Source organism: Erythrolamprus reginae, chromosome 2 (genome assembly GCF_031021105.1).
Source record: "Erythrolamprus reginae isolate rEryReg1 chromosome 2, rEryReg1.hap1, whole genome shotgun sequence".
NCBI classification, from domain to species: domain Eukaryota; kingdom Metazoa; phylum Chordata; class Lepidosauria; order Squamata; family Dipsadidae; genus Erythrolamprus; species Erythrolamprus reginae.
Genome location: NC_091951.1, coordinates 147373648 through 147392432, shown reverse-complemented (window position 1 = coordinate 147392432; position 18785 = coordinate 147373648). Strand labels below are relative to the sequence as shown.

General features: G+C 39.5%; 1 long non-coding RNA gene across 1 annotated transcript; it reads left to right on the top strand.

Annotated features, from left to right (window-relative positions):
* The first annotated feature begins 5765 nt into the window (after positions 1 to 5765).
* Positions 5766 to 13445, top strand: LOC139158617 (uncharacterized). Its single transcript, XR_011557723.1, has 3 exons — positions 5766 to 5856; positions 12183 to 12267; positions 13003 to 13445. It is a non-coding gene; the product is annotated as an uncharacterized lncRNA (long non-coding RNA).
* The last annotated feature ends 5340 nt before the right edge of the window (positions 13446 to 18785 follow it).

Sequence of the window (18785 nt, the reverse complement as noted above, 5' to 3'; positions counted from 1 at the left end):
ACTCTGAATACTTAAACTTGGACCAAAGAAAAACCAAATGGATCTGAGTGCCAGGTTTTAGGATTGTACTTTTTTAGCACCCCTCACCATGTCCTCCAAGACAAGCAATGCTGGTATTGGCTGGAGCAAGCTTTGGTAGAGTAGAAATTGCTAGTCTGTCAAAGAGACTGTAAATGGAGAGGGAAGAAAGTGAGAGTCCAAGAACTAACAAGGGAACTCTGTGTTATGATATATTTCAGATAGAAAAAGGTGATAGATTGAAAAGGATTTACTGAGTTTCGGTCCTCATGTACAAAAGCTTTCCCGAAAGCAATTGCTCATGCTCTCTTGTGCATGGCATTGCTCCTTGGGAAATGAAAAGACTTTTTTTAAAAAAAAAGGAAAGAGAAAGAAAAAGATAGCACTGAGCCTCACGAATTCACACTGGCACTCCAGAAGCGTAGAGAGAAGCAATAAATATAATAGTAGCAACCGTTGTCAGCAGCAGCTTCATTTTTATCCTACGGTATAAGAAAACTCTATATAGCATAAGAAAAACCATCCAATATTGTAATGAGCTGCAATGAATTAAGGAGGGGAAATGAAAAGACAAGATAGAACATGAAGAAGAACTGGGGAGAGGAGACTAAAGTTCTTGAATCAATGGGAAATACTAGAATATAAGGCATGCAGCATGAAGCAAAGCAACGTTGCCTGGTAAATTGGTGGCCCACATTCAGGGATGGGTTCCATTTATTTTCACCATCTTCACTTGGCATTTTCATCCCTCCAGAATGCACCGGGTTATTAAAAAAATAATGCTGGAAATATTAAATTTACCTTGCCACAGATATTCTCCTGCCAAGAGGCTGGCAAACAAAGTGATTCCCAAGCACTTGGCCTTGATTTTCCCTTTGTCATTCTTCACTGTCTCTCAAAAATATGTCCTGGCCGTTTTACTCATTGGGTTCACTTCTTCAACTAACTTCACAACTTCTTCAACTAACTTCACAACTTCTTCAACTAACTTCACAACTTCTTCAACTAACTTCACAACTTCAACTAACTTCAAAGTGGCTATTCCTTCACATGGATTTGTTTATACTGTATTGAGAGAAGATAAATGAAGTCTGGAATAATTCCCAAGTGAGGTGATGGGAAATAAGGCTGGTGACAAGTCAGGGACAAAGAGGCAGAGAGAGATACTTAGATACTTAGATACTTAGGAGAAAGTTAAGGAATGTACATAGTGCATAGTGCATACATATTTTCTGAGTGCAATTTGCAAAGGCTAACTACATAAACCCCCACTGTTCCCGCCCACTGTGTCTGAGATACAAAGTGCATGTTGTTGTTGTTTTTCAGGGTGGTAAAGCCACCTTCTCCACCCAGTTTCAACATTTGAAGTAGAAATGTTTCTGTGGTGCCACCTAGATTCCAGTATCCATCTGTAGTGGAACTGTTCATATTTCTTTTGTCTAAGTGGTCATGCTGGGTTTGTATTGGGTTAAATCCCTACTTTGTGTTTCATAACTGGTTCTAAAATATGTTTGTTTAACAACTGATCAATGTATAATTTTGTTAGCTGCCAGGAAGCTTTTCTCCTGTGTCCTTCAACTCTAAGCATTTCTGTGCCTTAAAAAGTTAAATGTACAACATTATTGCAAATCAATTGGTAGCATTAAATGTAGATGACTTTAGGAATCTAATTCTTACATCTCCATCCCCGAGTACATCAGCTGTAAAAATGAGCTTGCAGTATGTTGGCATCTTCCATTACAATATGTCGTGTTTCTCTGCATTTCACCAGCTGGCATCCTGCAATAATGCCACTTTGGCTGTGGAAATTTCATGTTTCTTAATGTTCACAGCTACTGACATTTTGATTTAGTTTGCATCCCTAATCACTTCCACAGCTGCATGCCATCCTGTAGTTATCCCATTTGGAGACAAATAACTGGCAAATGTTTTTAAACAGTTCCCATATTCTTTATAACAATAGCTTATGGTGGTACGCTTCTGCAGATATAAAACTAAACCAATAATAATGCATTTGACTTCCTTACAATCAGACCTAAGATCCACGTGCAAAAATAGGTAGATATTAGATCTCTTATACTGAATGGTCCCTCCGTTCATCTATTTCAGGGATGTCAAACTCAAGGCCTACATGGCATTGGACCAGACTACCTCCGGAACCACCTGCTACCGCATGAATCCCAGCGACCAATAAGGTCCCACAGAGTTGGCCTTCTCTGGGTCCCGTTGACTAAACAATGTCGACTGGCAGGCCCCAGGGGAAGAGCCTTCTCTGTGGCGGCCCCGGCCCTCTGGAATCAACTCCCCCCGGAGATTAGAACTGCTCCCACCCTCCTTTCCTTTGGTAAACTACTCAAGACCTACCTATACCACCAGGCATGGGGGATTTGAGACATCTTTCCCCCAGGCTCCTTATAATTTATGTCTGGTATGTATGTGTTGTCTGGTTTTAATATGATAGGGTTTTAGTTATTTCTTTTAATATTAGATTTGTGCCACTATAATATTGTTTTTATCATTGTTGTGAGCCGTCCCGTGTCTTCAGAGAGGGGCGGCATACAAATCTAATAAATTATTATTAAATTATTATTAAAGGTCCATTGGCCAGATTTACCCAGCAGGATGCTTAGATTCGGCAACAGGGTCAGCCTGGAAATAGCAAAGGATTGGCCCATGGTGCCTCTGCTAGCAAAAATGGGAATGGGGGGCTGCACATGGACCCCCACCCCATTTCTGGCTTGATGGCTTTCTGCAGCACTCTGCTGCCAAAACAGGACACAGGGGCCATGGACACCTCCCCGACCCGTGCCTCATTTTGGGCCTCCTGGGCTAATGCAGGACTCTGGTGACAAAAACGGAACATGGGATGGCACAGCCCCCCATGCTCTATTTAGGCTGACAGACTGCTGCAGAAGGCTTCTGTCCTATCTCCCTGTCCCATTTTCCCCCTCCCTAACTGGCCGGCCTATGAACTATAATCCTGATCTGCCCCTCAAAGAAGTCCAGTTTGACACTCCTGTCTTATAATTACTCAGAATAACTTCAGATCGAAATATTGCAACCCTATTTGCAGGCCATAGATCTGGGAAAGAAAAAAAAAGATAATGATAATTATCATTATTATTATAAGCCATAGATTCAGCAAGAGAGCAAAAAATGGAGAATAATCATTCATGAGAGAGCATATGATAAGTCTGTGAGGTAAGAGTTGGTTGGAATGTGAAAAAACAACAACTGAACAGCAAAGGGCTGTTTTGCTGAGATAGGGAAGAACCTGAAAATAAAGCTGCTAATCAGTGGGCTATAAAAAATTCATATCCGCCGTCAATCATATCAGCCAAGGATGTCATGCCAAAAAGTTAGTGGCAACATCATAAGAGGCAGAAAAGCATCACGGCATGTATTAGAGGAGGCCAGAGCCTAATATGCTGCTGGAGTAAACCCAGAGGCACAAAGTTATTCATCACACAGCATAACTCAGTGTGTCTCCAACATTTTTTTACAGCTCTTTCCTATAAGTTTGTAAGATCGGCGAGAGAAAAATAACATTTTAATTTCTATTAAAAAGTTAATTTGTGAAAGATACTTTGTCTTTAATAGGTCCTGAAACCCCTTTATGGAATTACCCTTAAGATTGCTATCTTGATAAAAATTTGCCTCGTAATTTGTAATGTCTAATTTTTATGCATGTTCTTTTGCTTATTTTCATAAAAAGGAATCCTAGTCATTGCAATACTTTTCTAGAATGGACAGAAAGTGTGCCCACGTCTTATTAACACATTACTGGATGATCACTGATGAGTTCATAGATAAAGCAACTGTTACAATATATTTGCTGGATTTACCGCTCATAACTGAATGAGCTACGTACACCATACAGATGTGGCTCGGTACTGAATATAAATTAGATTTTGACTTCTCCTATAATGTATGATTTTGAAGGAACTGAATAAACTTGGATATGGACTGTACTGGGAGAACTCACAACAACTGAGTTCTTTTTTCAATTTTCAACGCCATTACTCATGTGTAAAAGAGTTAAACATTTCCTTTTCACAAGGATAAAGTACAGATATTAATCTAATCCCAGTTTATTTGGGCTTGGATTTGAAATGTGTCCATTATTATTGAAGTTTGGCAGCAGAATAGAGCAAGGAGAAAAGTTCTACATTTGTGGAGATTTCATTACCTGACTACTTAACATTATCAGTACATGGGACAGTAGAGTTTTCTGGCTGTTTAGACTGTATATAAACAATCTCTCTTCTTCTGCCCCTCTTGTCTATTGGCATCAACTTGGTGTCACATAATCCATCACCCATTCACTCAATAGTCAGTCAGTCAATCAATCACTATTCTGTCCTCAGGTTTCATGGTAATTTGGGTAATTTCATGGTAACATGAAACAAACAGAAATAAAAAGAAACAAACAGCCAGAGAGGGGTGGCAGACAAATCAAATCAAATCAAATCAAATAAAAAAAATAAAAACAAAAAAATAAAAATAAAACAAAATAAAACAAAACAAAACAAAATAAAATAATAAAATAAAAAATAAAATAAAATAAAAAATAAAATAAAATAAATAAAATAAAATAATAAAAACAGAAAAAAAATTGACATATTAGCCAGCCTAATGCCCATCTCCGCAAAATATGTACTGGACTCCAAAGTCCCCCCAAAATTGTTCCACTTGGCTTCCAAACATTCACTACCACTGCTGATGGTACAGAAAGGACAGAAACCTAGAAGAGCAGCAGGGGGGATTGGCAACTTTAAAACTTGTGGACTTCAACTCCCAGAATTCCTCAGCCAGGTGACTGAGGAACTCTGGGAGTTGAAGTCCACAAGTCTTAAAGTTGCCCTGTTCTAGAAGAGTTAAAGAAAAAAAATCTTATGTCTGGCATGTGAAGCAACAACTTTTGGCTATATCAAGAACTTCAGAAATATAAAACTGGAAAGCTGTGGCCTAAATCTGGCATTTGTACCTTCTTCCCCAAAACAGTGATACATGGAGAAAGAACAGAGTTGGAGAAGCTGCAGCTTCACTTTCTTGATTCCCTCATTCCTGACTCATGATTGTACTGAACAGTAAAAGTTTGCTTAGGTGGAAAGTAAAGATAGCCAAATAAAGGGTTTATTTCATAATTTTAAGATAGTCAGGGCTCTAAAGCTTGCTGTATGCATACCATATTTTCCCCTTGATTGCATCTACTAGGAGGGAGAAGGAGAATTTCATTTCATTAATGAAGGAGGGAATAAAGAATTACCTCTTCCTCCTCCAACCAGTCCAATTATATCTGAATTCCACAAGAAAAAAAAAGCCGGAGTGTTTAGAGAGAGAACGAGCACATCTAGTGCTTTCCTGCTGATTGGCTGACAAAGTGGGAATGAGGTTTGCATCCTATTTTTAGCCGTTCTTGCAGCAGACTGTTATGTCACAGGACTGGCTGTGCAGGGATAAGGCTATTGAAGGAGATGATGATTTCTTGCCAGCATTAAATCCCAGACTAAAGACTTGGCTTCCTAAAAATTAATTGTTACTGTAATAAAGCACAATTTTATACCTTCCAGTATAAATAACATCATCACCATCAACAGAAATATATCTGCAAATGAATGTTTAGGGAAGAGTGGCTGAGATTAGCATAAGGGAGCCTCCACCTCAGCTGCGTGTAAGCAAACAAACTCAGTGAGATTTACATGCACCTCATCAAGAAGCAGCTGAAAGGAGCTGTAACACTCATGATTAAAGCCTTTGCCTCATGTTTTCGTAACACTGCAAGTGTTCCTATCTTTAATCTCTGGAAAATAAGTACAAGGAAACATTTACCCATAGGTAAGCTGTGCAAGTCAGAAAGAGCTTCATTAATATTTAGAGTAAAGTCTTTATTCTAGAATTACCTACATCTATTTTCTTCTGGCAAGCTTGGTTTTTTTGGGTTTTTTTAGCTTTATGTTCTCCAAATGCTCTATTTTGTTTCTCATGCTGGATGGGCTTTGTGGCATTTATCTCATCAGGAGGTTCCTGTTTTCTATTAGAATTTGAGGGAATCCAAAGAATGAGAATATAAAACTAGTGCTTTTCTTCATCTGTTTAATTCCAGCATAAACAGGCTTTTATAACTTTTATAACTCTTATCCACCTTTATTATTTTTGTAAATAATTAACAAATACAGCTAATATTTGTCCTTTAATTGTAATGTACATATCTTCTACATTGTTTATGTAGTGTATATTAGAGGTGGTGACACTTTGAGAGTTGTATGTAATGAAATCTCATTTTAATGTATGCTGATTAGTGTACATTCAAAGTGACAACAAAGTTGTTCTGTTCTGTTCTGTTCTATTCTATTCCATTCCACTCCAGCTGGATTTCATGCCTAAAGTGGGATTAGAACACATGGACTTCTGGTTTCTAGTCGGATGCCTTAACCACTAGATTAAACTGGCTATATTAGACCACTAGATCTATACCAATAGACCAACTAGACTAACTAGACCAATATACTAACTCTTGGCTTACCATGTAAATAAACAACTGGGCAATTTCCAGATACTCACCATTGACTGTACAAGCTAGAATTTACAAATGTTGTGGACCAAATTATGAATTGTGTCCAATACAAAAACGAAACTTGAAATATCAGCAGCCCTTACATTTTTGGAATATTTAGATAACCCTCAAATCTCATCCATTATATCCTTCCAAACCATAATGGATGTCAGGATTCCAAGTAACACACCCAACAGAATCAAAATAATGTTGTTATGACTACACACCCCACACTGTCTCCACTCCTGTCCCATTCCCACATCTTGCCCATTCACCGCTGTGGCAGCCCTGAAGACTCCAATGAAAGATGGTTCTAGAGCTGACAATGGGATCTTTGCCCAGATTACTGAAAGACAACACTGTGCTTACAACTACTTACAGGGTATTTTGCTTTTTATAGCTACTCATAATGAGTATAATAAGCATACATTTAATTACATGCAGTATAGGGCGAGAAACAGGTTCCAGCAAGGTTTCTAAGGGAAAGGCAACAAGGGACAATTATCCCCATTCTCATCCAAAATTTTGTTCAGTATATGGAATTATCAAATGAATCAATTGAAATGTGTTTCAGTAAATTGAAATCTACATGGATGGAAGAATGCAGTGGGGTTCACCAAGGCTCTGTCTTTGGCCCAGTATATTTAATATCTTCATCAATGATGAGGGGGGAGAGAGAGAGAGAGAGATATGGATGGATGGATAGATGGATAGGGATAGATAGATAGATAGATAGATAGATAGATAGATAGATAGAGAACTCATCCAATTTGCAGAAAACATCAAGCTGGCAGGAATAGTCAACTCTCCAGAAGATAGGTTTAAAACACAGAAGGATCTTGACAGACCTGAACATTGGCCACTATCTCACAAAATGAAATTTAATAGTGAAAAAGTTTTATCTATCTATCTATCTATCTATCTATCTATCTATCTATCTATCTATCATCTATCTATCTATCATCTATCTATCTATCTATCTATCTATCTATCTATCTATCTATCTATCTATCTATCTATCTATCTTCAGATCTTGCAGAATGCAGCTGCGAGAGCAGTCATGGGCTTACCCAGGTATGCCCATGTTTCACCATCACTCCGCAGTCTGCATTGGCTGCCGATCAGTTTCCGGTCACAATTCAAAGTGTTGGTTATGACCTTTAAAGCCCTTCATGGCATCGGACCAGAATATCTCCGAGACCGCCTTCTGCCGCACGAATCCCAGCGACCGATTAGGTCCCACAGAGTGGGCCTCCTCCGGGTCCCGTCAACTAAACAATGTCGGTTGGCGGGCCCCAGGGGGAGAGCCTTCTCTGTGGCGGCACCGACCCTCTGGAACCAGCTCCCCCCGGAGATCAGAACTGCCCCTACTCTTCCTGCCTTCCGTAAACTTCTCAAAACCCACCTTTGCCGTCAGGCATGGGGAAACTAAACATCTCGCCCGCTGAATTTATACATGGTATGCTTGTGTGTGTGTATGTTAGTATAGGGGTTTTTTAAACTTAATATTTTAATTAATTGGATTATGTATTGGATTATTTTTTCACTTGTTGTGAGCCGCCCCGAGTCTTCGGAGAGGGGCGGCATACAAATCCAAATAAATGAAAATCTATCTATCTATCTATCTATCTATCTATCTATCTATCTATCTATCTATCTATCTATCTATCTATCTATCTATCAATCTATCTATTAGATTTGTATGTCGCCCCTCTCCGTAGACTCAGAGCGGCTATCTTCTACATTTATGGGGGAAAACACCAAATGTACAAGTATAGTATAGGGAGTACCTGGTTCAATAGTAGTAATTATGAGGGGGATCTTGCAGTCCTAGTGGACAACCATTTAAATATGAACCAACAAGGGATGTGAACTTTCAACTGGGTGGAAAGCTCAGATTCAGGTTTCCCAGTGTAGGTGCCAGTATGGCTCCAGCAATATATTGGAACTTTGAGGAATACTTTGACTTGGACTCTGATTTAGTTTGGATGCTACTTGGAACCTTGACACATAATCTATTATTAGTGATGGGCGAACCAAACCCGCACAATTCGAGTCTGTACCGAATTTTGCAGTGTTCAGTATGCTGAACACGAACCCAATTTTTTTTGAAACTTCAGGCAAAGTTCGGGGTTGCGTTCAGCGTTCGAAGCTTTGACGTCACTGGCAGGTTGCTAAGGACGCCAAGGTGATCGCTTCCTGGATTCATGTAAAATGTTTATTTTTACATGAAAGGACGTAAAACAATGGGATATTGTTTATTTTTACGTGAAACGACACCATAGTGGCGCTGCAAGCAAAGAGCGGTCCTTTCACGTAAAAATAAACGTCCCTTTGAAGGAGCTGGGGAATCCCTCCCACGAAGAGATTCCGGGGGCGGAGCCTTGACGTCATCAGCAGGTTGCTAAGGACGCCAAGTTGATCACTTCCTGGATTCCATGGAATCCAGGAAGTGATCACCTTGGCGTCCTTAGCAACCTATCGGTATACGTGACATCAAAGCTCTGCCCCCGGAATATCTTGGTGGGATTCCCCATTCGGGTTTGGGTTCAGTTCAGATTTGGCCGAATTTTGCGTAAAGTTTGTCCGAACTTGCCGAACCCGAACACCGTTGGGTTCACCCATCACTATCTATTATCACTAATCCTTTAAAAGGGCCTAACATTCAAAACTGAATAATTAGAATATGACCATATTCATCACTTTGAGCATTCCCCATTGTGGCAAAAAAAAAAAAAAAATGGTGAAGAGTGATTTTAAAAAAAACCACCCACAAGTGCTTTACTTAATGATGCAAGATTCTTTATTTTGCTTTGTGTGACAAATTCTAGAAATACTGTATGTGGTTATTGCTCTTTATTCCTTCTTTCTTTTCAGACAAGTATTGAAAATTTAAGAAGATTAGCTTAGAAACTAGATAACATTTTTCTTCTATTCTCTGCTACATCTCAAATACATGTTGTAAATATGCATGTACCCTGTTAAAATGTTTTTCAAAATAATTCATTAGGCAATTGAACTCCTGGGATTCAGTGACAATCTTACTCTGAGTGAAAAAGAGTGAAACCGATTCTTGATATGCCCAGAGGAAGTGATACCACAATTTTTCACTTCTAAAGCTAGTGTTGGTTATTCTACTGTTCTGTAGAATATTCTACATATTCTTCTCTATGTTGATTTGAATGTTTGATGTAGTCTAAAGTGGGGGTTCCTCCTTCAGCTGAGTCAGACCAATATTTCAACATTATTTTTTTTTGCAATCCCAAGTCTTGCCTTCTCTTACCTATTCTCTTTTCTGAAGTCCACAATGGTGGTGTTCAAAAAAGTTCATTTTACCTTGACTCTATTGGCACTTGAATTAGCACTGAAGTAAAGGACACAACGATGTATGAAACAGGCACATGGGAAATATGAAGAACAGTTGCAGAAACTGGGTATGGCTAGTTTAATGAAAAGAAGGACTAGGGGAGACATGATAGTAGTGTTGCAATATCTCATGGGTTGCCACAAAGAAGAGGGAGTCAACCTATTCTCCAAAGCACCTGAGGGTAGGACAAGAAGCAATGGGTGGAAACTAATCAAGGAGAGAAGCAACCTATAACTAAGGAGAAATTTTCTGATAGTTAGAACAATTAATCAGTGGAACAGCTTGCCTCCAGAAGTTGTGAATGCAGGGGTTGGACTAGAAGACCTACAAGACCCTTCCAACTCTGTTGTTATTATTATTGTTATTATTAAACAAGAATGGAAAGCCAAAGCAGGGCCAGGGAGGCTGACAGGTCAGCCTCCTGATCTTCTCCTGCATCATTCCTCTCAAACGCTGTACAATTAAGTAATGCAGTGGCTTGAATACACAGGATATTCACATTAAAATTTATTGCAACACTTAATCATCTACCTTAAACCTGTAGCCTGCTCCGAAGATTTTTTGCTTGGGTTTTATTGTTAGTTTCATTTAACTTATCAGTTAAATTATTAACGATCTGCCTCTCAAGAACATTTTCTGTTAAGATCAGAAGGGAAGGGAAGTCTTCCCTTTCCTGGGGCAGATCTAAAAGTGCAGCAGCTGATGCAATTAAGATAGAGATGTATGCTAGGGTTTGCAAGGTAAGGAAATACATATTTGTGCAAGGTTTTCCAAGCTTTTGCTATAACTTTGGTTCCATATGACATTTCTCCTACCCATAACCCCCTTACCCTGTTTAAATTGTTAATAGAAAATCAGTGTTTTTTGCACATGCCCCCCATATTCCATATCAACTGGATATTTCTCATTGAGGCCATTTCCTTTCCAGTGATTTATATTGTTATGGCAACATAAGACCTGTCTTGATTATTGTTATGTCGGCACAGGAATGGTCGGATGATGCTATAAATCACCAAAGAGGAAAATAGCCTGCCTAACTAAGGACAGGTCACAATGGTTATGCTGTGAAGCAAATTTGAACAAGGACAGAACAGAAGGTTGCTATGTTTGGGGCAGCAAGTAGGAATCTTTCCCCTACCCTTAAAGTTGCTCCAGCTCTTAATTGAGATTTCTTCTGCAACCAGTAATCCCCACCAATTCTGTTTTTAGGGGAAATACGTCTCCTGCCTACTCAGTGCTGTTGCTTGAAACCAAAATGAAAATAATAATAATAATAATAATAATAATAATAATAATAATAATAATAACAACAACAACAACAATAATATAACAACAACAACAACAACAACAACAACAACAACAGAGTTGGAAGGGACCTTGGAAGTCTTCTAGTCCAACCCCCTGCTTAGGCAGGAAACCCTACACTATTTCAAACAAATGGTTATCCAACATCTTCTTAAAAACATGTGGAGCATTCACAACTTTTGGAGGCAAGCTATTCCATTGATTAATTGTTCCAACTGTCAGGAAATTTCTCCTTAGTTCTAAGTTACTTCTCTCCTTGTTTAGTTTCCATCCATTGCTTCTTGTTCTATCCTCAGGTACTTTGGAGAATAGTTTCACATATTTGTGGCAACCCCTGAAATATTGAAACATTGCTGTCATGTCTCCCCTAGTCCTTCTTTTCATTAAACCAGCCATTATTATTATTATTATTATTATTATTATTATTATTATTATTATTATTATTTTATTAGATTTGTATGCCGCCCTTCTCCGAAGACTCAGGGCAGCTCACAACAACAAAAACAATACAAATCCAATAATTAAAACAGTTTAAAACCCTTAATAAAAAAGGAATCATACATCTCATACAAACCATACATAAAACGGAAACGGCCCAGGGGAATCAATTTCCCCATACCTGACGACAGAGGTGGGTTTTAAGGAATTTACGAAAGGCAAGGAGGGTGGGGGCAATCCTAATCTCCAGGGGGAGTTGATTCCAGAGGGTCGGGGCCGCCACAGAGAAAGCTCTTCCCCTGGGCCCTGCCAGACGGCATTGTTTCGTCGACGGGACCTGGAGAAGGCCAACTCTGTGGGACCTAACCAGTCGCTGGGATTCATACGACAGAAGGCGGTCCCAAAGATATTCATGCCCAGTTCCTGCAACCATTCTTCATATGTTTTAGCCTCTAGTCCCCTAATCATCTTTGTCGCTCTTTTCTGCATCTTTTCTAGAGTCTCAACATCCTTTTGTATTGCATTGTACCAAGGCCATACTTGGAATACTGCATATGGTTGAAGCCAAGAACCTGGAGCCCAGGTAACACTGTCAATCAACCTCTGGAAATATGCTTTCCTCTACCCACCTGCCTAACCCATTGCCCTGTAAATCAAGAGGGAAAGGCCAGAGAGCTGTGGCCTTTTTTAGTCTGCTAACCTTTGGCAATATAAAGCACTGGAAATCTTTGAGAGAAGAGGGGGGCAATTTGCCCTCATACGGCGTTCTCTGCTCTTGTGAGAATAGAAAGGAAAGCAATTGTGTTAGGGAAACATATAGAAATCTTGCTCAGAACGGGTTCGTGTAAAAGCCAGAATAAGAAGCAGGGTACATAAAGAGCAGTATGCGAGGGTTGTCCCTTATCTGCTTCTCTCTGATTTCATGATGAATTCAAAACTGCATCAAAATATCTAATGGTGCTTAGAAACCCTCTAAGCATAGATAATAAAATATTATAGGCAAGATTATGTACTGTCGTTCCTGACCACACTTTTAGCTCATAACCATTCAAGCTAGCAAGTGAACAGTAGAAAGAGGAAAAGGAGGAATTTTGCTTGCTAAAACAGAGTTTACGTTCCTTTCTTAAATGTGGAACCAGCTCTGCAAGGTTACAGTGCTCCATGTATTCAAAAACTTTACACATTTCAAATATTTTATAAGTTTTTTCACAAGAACAAACCACGCTGAACTGAGCTGCTTGGATCAGTCCAAATGAGCCAGAATGTTTGCTGCAGTGCTTTATAAATAAAAATAATGGTACTAATCTGTTCATCCCAGATTACAGGAGCTATTGATGTCAGAGGAGAAAGGAGGAAATATTCTGTCTATTGCTTTTCAAAAAATTTAGAAAAACCTCAGCCATGAAGAAATAGCACTGCCTTCCTTCCTTCAAGTAGCCATGGATCACAGCAAAGACAGATAATATTTTCCTACTAAACACAAAACGGAGGAAGTGAATGGAGGCACCGATTACCAGAGGCATCTCAGAATTCACTGAAGTGTAATGAAGTTAGCAAAGAAAAGGAGCTCATTTGTAGTGCAGACCTGCCACAGTATTAGAGTAATGCATGATATTTTCTTGGCATGCAGGGTAATCTCTGCTCAGGGACTTATGTGCAGTAATGTGAGACAAATAAAGTATGCACCATTCTTGTTCAGATTCAAAAAAGGCTCAAACGGCTAGACACGTCTTAAAAAGAAATGATTTCCATTCTATTCCATTAAAGCAAACAATATAGATATTGTCTCTTTGTATGTGTGTTTGTGTGTGTGTGCATGTATGTAAGATATTTTTGCTGATAATTAAAATGAAGGGAGACTAGTATAGATCTATTTCAAGCTATTTATCTCTCATCAGCTAGCCATATCCTTACTGGGATTTGAACCTGGGCAGTCTGCCTTATAAGGCAGTAGCTTTTAACCTCTAGGCCAAGGTTCTCCTCCTGTCTCAGCTTGTACCAGGGAAGAGTTATATGTTTTTCCCCCCCTATCGAATCACCCTGGTATACCCAAATATGGGACCGAGCATACTACAAAAAGTAAAAAGGAAGCAGTACGCTCCCTCCAATATTTGGGTATACCAGGATGATTCGATAAACACACGCACACACACACACACACTGTATAGAGAGATATAGACATACAGACAACATAGATAAATTGATTTAGTCTTATGACCGCATCATAATATAAACAAAAATAAAATATGGAATCTAATTTCAGGGTAAAATAGATAAAAGAAAATACAGTAATAATATGCATCTATGGTAAATACAAGGAATCAGCATTCAGACACACACCATCTTTACCCCAATCTTTCAATGTAACATCTTCTTAACTCAACCGCCTTAACTATAAAGCAGTTCTGCTCATGGTCTATTGATTAAAAGCCAGGAGGAAATAAGACAATCTGTGATTTAGATCCCAGTGGCCCTTTCTCACAAGCAGGGATGTTAGGTATCTAAGCCTAAGCAGGACATATAGTTGACAATCAAACAGAACCTGAGTATTGTCTTTGAGGAACCCTGCATATATCTCCTCTCATGGTGTGGACGGTGGTGGAAATGCCAATATTTAATCATGGAATCCAACAGCTTGAGTCTGACTCTACAACAGGCCCTTCTTGCAAATTGGGTCAATCTCATTTACAGCATTTTCCAAATTGAAAAGTAGCTTTGTTCTTAGCCATGCATCTTAAATGTTTGCCAGTAATTCTTAGACAAGTAATATAAGTAGCATTTACGTGAAGGTTCCATGCAGGGGTGGATTCCACTTACCTTCCCCACCGGTTTTCATCGCAATGTTTTGTGCATGCATGCTTGGTCTGCTCATGCACGCATCCCCTAGTGCAATTTGACTTCCATGCATGCTCTGTAGCAGGAATCAGCCAGAAACGCAGCTGAAGAGCTGATCAGCTGTGCTTCAGGGAAAGACATAAAGGTCAGTTTTAATCCCGGGGAAGGTAGTAAGGCCTTTTTTCAAGCAGTGGAAGGGGAGAAGCCATCTAAATAGTGGAAAATTCCCCCCAAAAGATGGTGGCGTGTACTAACCGGCACTGAGAATAACATCACCAGTGGGTAGCTGCCAGTTCAGGTGATCTAGTCCAAACCGGGAGGAACCCACTCTGTTGTGAAAAGTGGCACAATGGGGACCAAGATAAAAAATGGAACAATCTGTTCACAAAATTTGAAATGTCAGTTCTAGAACAGGAAATGGTCCATTCCTCAAAGGGTTCCACAAAGGAAACTACCTGAGATGCTCCTTTTGTCTTGAGACTGGGATCTGATTCATTCTCATTACCCTTAAAAACTCTTCAGCCTCTTGATTCAGAGTGCATTCTGAATTTACTTATGCCATTCACCAACAAAGGAAATCATCAGGAATCACAGTGCCCACATATGTGTGTGCCCAAAGTAAGCAGCCATTGGTTAACTGGGCAACACAATTTAAAATTATTTTGAGCAGAGGGTGTAAACTGCACTGTACAGCATGGAGATGGAGTAGTATCACTGATGTGAACAAGGCCTGGGTTTGGGGGTATAAAGTTCTGGCCATCTTACATCTAAATGAAAACTTGAAAGTTTTTAAAAAGAGATACTTGCTGAAAAATACTGAGAAAATGTGCCTGTGCTTCTTCTGCCCAGTTTTTGCTCAATTCCCAGGGGAAAAAAAGTTTGGGTTCAGAAGTAGCAAGATGTTATTGTTCTCATCTTGTTAGAAAAAATAGATAGTTGATGTTTCTCCTGTCCTGTCAAGGTTACTAATAAGCTATCAAATCGTACTAAGAAACAAATAAAAACAATATAATTGAAAGACACAAGCAACATGGTTATAGTAATAAGTTGGAAGAAATAGATATTCGTAACGAAGAGAACAACAATAGTAATACAATCTTAGTAAATTATTGTACAGTATAGGAATTAGTTGTTAAGCAGAGTGATAGCACTAGGGGAAAAACTGTCCTTGTGTCTTCTTGTTCTGGTGTGCAGAGCCCTATAGTATCATTTTGAGGGTAGAAGTTGAAAAAATTTATGTCCAGGATGTGAGGGGTCTATAGATATTTCCACAGCCCTCTTTGATTCATGAAGTATACAGGTCTTCAATGGAAGGCAGGTTGGTAGCAATTGTTTTTCTGCAGTTCTAATTATTCATTGAAGTTTGCCTTTGTCCAAACAATTATGGAGGTGCAGATGGCAGACACAATAATTCCTCTGTAGAACTGAATCACCAACTTTTGGGGCAATTTGAGCTTTCTGAGTTGGTGCAGAAAGAACATTCTTTGTTGTGCATTTTTGATGACATTTTTGACGTTAGGTGTTTATTTTAAGTCTTGAGATATGATAAAACTTGAAAGACTCTACTGTTGATATTGTGTTGTCTGGTATTTTAAGAAGTGGTAGTATAGTAGATTTTCTTGTAAAGTCCACCACCATTTCTACAGTTTTGAGTGTATTTAGTTCAAGGTTGTTCCGCTTTCAAAAAAATATTCCAAAGGCATTTACAGGAAACAGTATGAGTGGAAGTCAGTTGTTAAAAGCAACAAATACATTGAAAATCTTTAAAAACTTCAAATCAGCTTGAAAGCAAGCTTCAGTTGCTTTGCAAACTCTGTGATCTATAATAGCAGTGATGCCAGCGATTCTGCATCCACATACCTCCTCCTGGTCTTGCCAGTAGACTGTTAAGACCAGAGCCCAGGACTGGGAGATGGAGAGAGGCTCGTTGCCCTCCTTGAACCATAAGGGAGCAATGCCTTTCTAAGTGCCCAGGCAAGAGACTTTCTGGCAACTGAGCAAATGTCATGGTGCAAGGAGACATTGTGATTGCAAAGCCTCGGTGACCATGTTGTGCAGTTGGATAGGGAGCCATCCTGTCATTTCTGCAAAATCACAAGTAAGAAGCTGCCTATAAAAGAGAGGCAGAATATGTGTTGCTGCAACTGTCCTGTTTCCAAGACAGCATGGATCCTTTTTCTTGTGCCCATTGGCTGCTTAGCATGTCTGCATGATTGTGTGGTTTGCGGACATATATCATGAACCATAACATGTCCCCTTATCATTTGAGACCCTTAAAGCAGACTTGCCACAATCAAGAGGGAAAAAAATTACCAGCACCGTGTTGCTAGGAGAAGTGGTGTCTGCAAGAAGCATTTATTATTATTATTATTATTATTTATTAATTGCTGAGCAAGGATCGCACATGCCAGGGCAGCGGCGTTATTTTGCTGATTTATTGTTGCACAATGATCCTTGGATAACGTGGCGTTAGCAACATGCAGTTACGCTTCCTGCATGGAAGAATGGTGGAAAATAATAGACCAGCCACTCACACAATTAATGTAATGAGAGTAATTAATTTGAAAATAATACCCAAGGGTTAAGGATTTTGGGTAGGAAAAAAGAAGAAGAAAAGGAATGGAAGCAAAAGCAGAGCTTTAGGGCCCCACAGGAATTAGCATTATTCAAGCTTTGATTGTTGCATTCATGTGATAATATTCAACGAAGCCCCTTCTCTCCTGGCAGAAGCTGTTTGCCCCTTCTTTCCTTGCCGACAATAGATGTAGACATGGCCACTCCAAAGGCAACATTTGTTCACAAGGTACGTCAGGGCTGAACCCAATGATTGCTTTGGGTTGTTGCAGTCGCATAAAGGAGATGTACATTGCCCTCTCCTATGGAAGGGAGTTCTAATCACGGCAGCTGGTGAAGAGAAACAATGGGACATGTGATGCCATACAAACAGCTGCACAAAGCGTTGCCCAAGTGGGGGCATTGCAGGGGGGGAGGAGGAAGGTGGCAGGAAGGATGCCTGCAGAATAAAATGCCTGCAGACACATATGCCTTGACAATTTATTATGGGGGAACAAATCGTTAAACTCCACCTTTCCATAAAGGTTTTAACCCTTCAATGTTCAGCCCAGAGTGAATTGAAACCAAGCTACTCTATAAAAGGAGGCATTTTCCCAGTTCCACCCTTTGTTTTCCCCCCCATTCTTATGATTCTTTTTCCTGGTTTTTTTTTAGTCTTGACATTTTCAGTATGTGCTCCTTGAAGCACGAATCTGTCTTCTTTTTCATGTATATGCATGGAATGTATGTATGTATGTATGTATGTATGTATGTATGTATTACAAATGCTGTGAGAAACAGAAGGAGGAGAAACAGGTGGATGTGGAAAATTCTAAATATTTTGTTTGCCACTTATCTCTACATTCACAACATGTTATGGCGTTTTCCTTTTGTGCAGTCACTTAAGATTTATATATTTTTTTACTTTATCTAAATCAGTGCTTCTCAAATAGTGGAGTGCTCCTCCCTGGGGTGTGGGGTGGAGCGATGTCAGGGGCACATATAACCCCGAGGATAGCGAAGGGTTCCACTTACTTTTCCCTTCCAGTACGGGATCCTGAGGCTGGCGCAGGTGCGCGCATGCCCAACATGTGTGCAAGCACCCCATGCGAGATTGTGCTTCTGCGCATGCGGCTGAAGTGATATCTCATGCGGGCGACCTTATTTGTTTGTTTGTTTGTTTGTTTACTTACTTACTTACTTACTTACTTACTTACTTACTTACTTACTTACTTATTTATTGGATTTCTATGCCGCCCCTCTCCGAGGACTCGGAGTTTGCATGGCACAATAAGTCAAAAAAACCCATCAGCACCTGCATTATGATCAGCAATGCATGTCTCAGGCTATAACCGTATTCTATTTGTTTATATACCAACATAATTACTCAGATACAAATAACACAGCACTGTAGAATCCAATCATCACACATGTTCTCCAAGCAGACCTAGCACTGCAAAATACAAACAGATTCATAATGGAGGATCCAAAGTGGTGGGCAAAAGTGTAGATTGAATCCTCCCCTCTTTTCTTATTGTGCCAATGTCACAGAAGCATATTGAAAAGGGACTTCAAGTTACAATTGGGGCCACCATTTTAATTTCCCCTTTGTGTATCTACCTGTCAAAATGCTTTCAATACTTGAGTAGTATTGTAAGAATAAGAGACTCTGAATGTCTATGAAGATTCTCAGTAAATCCAGGTCATAGTTGT